Consider the following 4,030-nt stretch of genomic DNA (forward strand, 5'->3'; position numbering starts at 1 on the left):
ACATGACCTGTGGCCACTCTACTCTCTGGGTCCCCCCACCACCCCTGTTCAAGAACCTTACCCCTGACTGCAAGTTGGTAGCCACTAGGAGCAGACAGTACAGCCCTGGGGACAGAGCCTTTATTAAAGTGGAGGTCAAATGACTCTTAGCGGAAGGAGTCATAGAACCCAGCCTTGGAACTGGGCCAGTAACATGTAAGCTGTGCTGACACTTTAAGGTGATTAAAGCCTATTAATCATGACTGTCTGATTGGTAGTACAAGCTCTTGCTGATATGATTCCATTTATCACATTATTTTTTAAATATAAACAGTTCATTTGAACTTGTGCTATCACATTCAGGCTCCTGCTCCCCTATTTTCACCCACGCCTGATTTCTAACTCCATCTCCAAATAACCATATAACCACTTACAGCACAGAACAGGCCAGTTCGGCCCTACTAGTCCATGCTGTAGCAAATCCCCACCCTCCTAGTTCCACTGACCAGCCCCCGGTCCATACCCCTCTAGTCCCCTCCTATCCATGTAATGATCCAATCTTTCCTTAAATGTAACCAATGATCGCGCCTCGACCACGTCTGCCAGAAGCTCATTCCACATCCCCACCACCCTCTGCATAAAGAAATTTCCCCTCATGTTCCCCTTATAATTTTCCCCCTTCAATCTTAAACCATGTCCTCTAGTTTGAATCTCCCCCTTTCTTAATTGAAAAAGCCTATCCACATTTACTCTGTCTGTCCCTTTTAAAATTTTAAACACCTCTATCAAGTCCCCTCTCAATCTTCTACGCTCCAGAGAAAAAAGCCCCAGTCTGCACAACCTTTCCCTGTAACTCAGACCCTGAAATCCTGTCAACATTCTCGTGAACCTTCTCTGCACTCTCTCTATTTTGTTTATATCTTTCCTATCATTTGGTGACCAAAACTGTAAACAGTACTCCAAATTTGGCCTCATCAATGCCTTGTACAATTTCATCATAACCTCCCTACTCTTGAATTCAATACTCCGATTTATGAAGGCCAACATTCCAAATGCCTTCTTCACCAAACCATTTACCTGAGTATCAGCCTTGAGGGTACTATTTACCATAACTCCTAAATCCCTTTGTTGCTCTGCACTCCTCAATTGTCTACCATTCAATGTATATGACCTATTTAAATTTGCCTTTCCAAAATGCAGCACCTCACATTTCTCTGTATTAAATTCCAACAGCCATTTCTCAGCCCACACCTCCAGCCTTCCTAAATCACCTTTTAATCTATGGTAATCTACCTCACTGTCCACAACACCACCAATCTTTGTGTCATCCGCAAACTTGCTTATCCAATTCTCCACCCCTACATCCAGATCGTTAATATATATAACAAATAATAGTGGACCCAGGACCGATCCCTGAGGAACTCCACTAGTCACCGGCCTCCAATTGGACAAACAATTTTTGACCACTACTCTCTGACACCTCCCATCCAACCACTGCTGAATCCATTTCACTACCTCCTTATTTATACCTAATGCCTCCACCTTTTTTCCTAACCTCGTGTGGGGAACTTTGTCAAAAGCTTTACTAAAGTCCAAATAGACAACATCCACAGCTTTCCCTTCATCAACCTTTTTTGTAACCCCCTCGAAGAACTCAATCAGGTTTGTCAAGCATGATCTACCCCTGACAAAACCATGCTGATTACTCCCTATCAATCCCTGTACCTCCAAAAATTTTTCTGAGCATCCCTCAGAACACTTTCCATCAACTTGCCCACCACAGACGTCAGACTTACAGGCCTATAATTCCCAGGTTTGCATTTGGACCCTTTCTTAAACAGAGGAACCACATGCGCCACCCTCCAATCCTTTGGTACCACCCCCGTGGCCAGTGACATCCTAAATATCTCTGTTAATGGCCCCACTAACTGTCCACTAGCCTCCCTGAGTGTCCTAGGGAATATTTTGTCCGGTCCGGGAGATTTATCCACCTTTATCTTTTTTAACACAGCCATCACTACCTCCTCGGTTATCCTTATATGCTTCATGACCTCCCCACTATTTTTCTTTACTTCAACTGGTTCAACATTTTTTTTCCCTAGTGAATACCAAGGCAAAGAAATCATTCAAAATTTCCCCCATTTCCTCAGAATTCTCACTCAGCCTACCCTCGCTATCTACAAGGGGTCCAATTTTATCTCTCACTTATCTTTTACTTTTAATGTACTTATAGAAACCCTTTGGATTTATTTTTACTCTGTCAGCCAAAGCCTCTTCATGCCTTTTTTTGGCCTTTCTAATTTCTTTAAGATTCCTTCTACACTCTTTGTAGTCCTCCTTCAACTTCTCAGCTCCCTGCTCTTTATACCTCCTGTACACCTCCCTTTTTCTCCTAACCAAATTTCCAATATTCCTCGAAAACCAAGCCTCCCTATGACTACCAGCCTTTCCTTTGATCCACACTGGGGCATAACTACTCTGTACCCTCAAAATTTCTTTTTTGAATATCCTCCATTTTTCATTAACATCCTTACCTGAAAATAGACTGTCCCACTCAATACTCCCCAAATCCCTTCTTATTCCTTCAAAATTTGCTCTTTTCCAATCCAGAACCTCAACTTTAGGCCTCTCCTTGCTCTTCCCTAAAACCACCCTAAAACTAACAGAATTATGATCACTAGACCCAATTGGTTCTAATATTCTCCATTTGCCCATCATCCCTCACCCAATCTGAGTCCAACAATCGACCAGCCATGCCTCTCTTGATGCTCTCCATCCTGTTAATATATATTGTCAAACATTCCATTTTCTCCATAAATGCTGCCTGGCCCTCTGAGTTCCAGCAATTTGGATTCTGCTCCAGATTCCTGCAATTATCTTGAAATAATTTCACACAAAGATAGCATTAAAAATCAGTTTAAATGAAATGTAGATGAATGGCTGTTCTCCAATCTTTTGCCATGGTTCCAAAAACTATTTTATTTGGTTACATTAAAAATTGATATTTGAGTTGAAAAACTGATTCATGGGATTCAGAAATTTCAAACTTTATTGTTAATTAAGAATTTCCTTCATAATTTGGCACATGGCATAAATATTTAGAAATACACATTCAGAATTATAAAACAAGCTCTAAACAACTAACAGTGCATGTAAAATTATTGAAACTTAATCTCGTTGAAATTGATCACATTATCACTATGCAGCACTTGAAATACAAGGGTTTTTTGGAACTATTTTTCTCATGATGCATGCAATTCCAAGAGCAACATCATGCATATTTTAGCTTGAGTAGCAAAGTGTCAGCATGTTAATAGTGGGGAGGTAAAAAAGCCTTTTCTCATGCTCATGCACACCTTCCAGAAACAAACTTGAATGATTTGTTTTGCTCCTAACCCGGAGGCCTCTAAACCATTTCAATACTTGAACCAATCCAAAAAGATTTAAGATTTAACAGGGAAGGAATGAGACTCCATATTCTCAAGCCAAATAACTAGCCATTTCTAACATTTAATGTGTTATTTTAAAATCAATGGTATAATATGCCCTAGAATTTTATTGAAGCAAATTTGTTCCATTGAAATACTGGATGCTGGAAATTAAATGATTCGAATTATCAGACACCTGTGAATGGCAAGAAGTGTACAATCAGATCATTATACTCTCTCCCAGTTCAACTATCGAGAAACACCAACTAATGTTCCAATGGGATTCTATGCCCATCTACCCCACAATGTACAATTAAGGCAAAATTAGGAAATTGTGCTGATGGCCACAATCCAACTCTCTTGACCCTTACAGATCGCAAATAGAATTTTCATCCATCAGGATTTCAACTTGGGAACAAAAAAAATTGACTCAATTGAAAACGATCTTTAAATAAAACTTGCCTTTCAAAATGTAAAACCCTCTAAACAAACACAACGAATCAGACAGAAATAGTTAACGGTTCTGTAACCCACACTTTTCAACAGGTCAAGGGTTAGGGTTGATACAGGAAAAAGTCAATATAGGCCAAAAATTTGTTGCAAAGCATTAGAACAAGGATAGC

The sequence above is a fragment of the Narcine bancroftii genome, chromosome 1 (assembly GCF_036971445.1).
Source record: "Narcine bancroftii isolate sNarBan1 chromosome 1, sNarBan1.hap1, whole genome shotgun sequence".
Lineage (NCBI taxonomy): Eukaryota > Metazoa > Chordata > Chondrichthyes > Torpediniformes > Narcinidae > Narcine > Narcine bancroftii.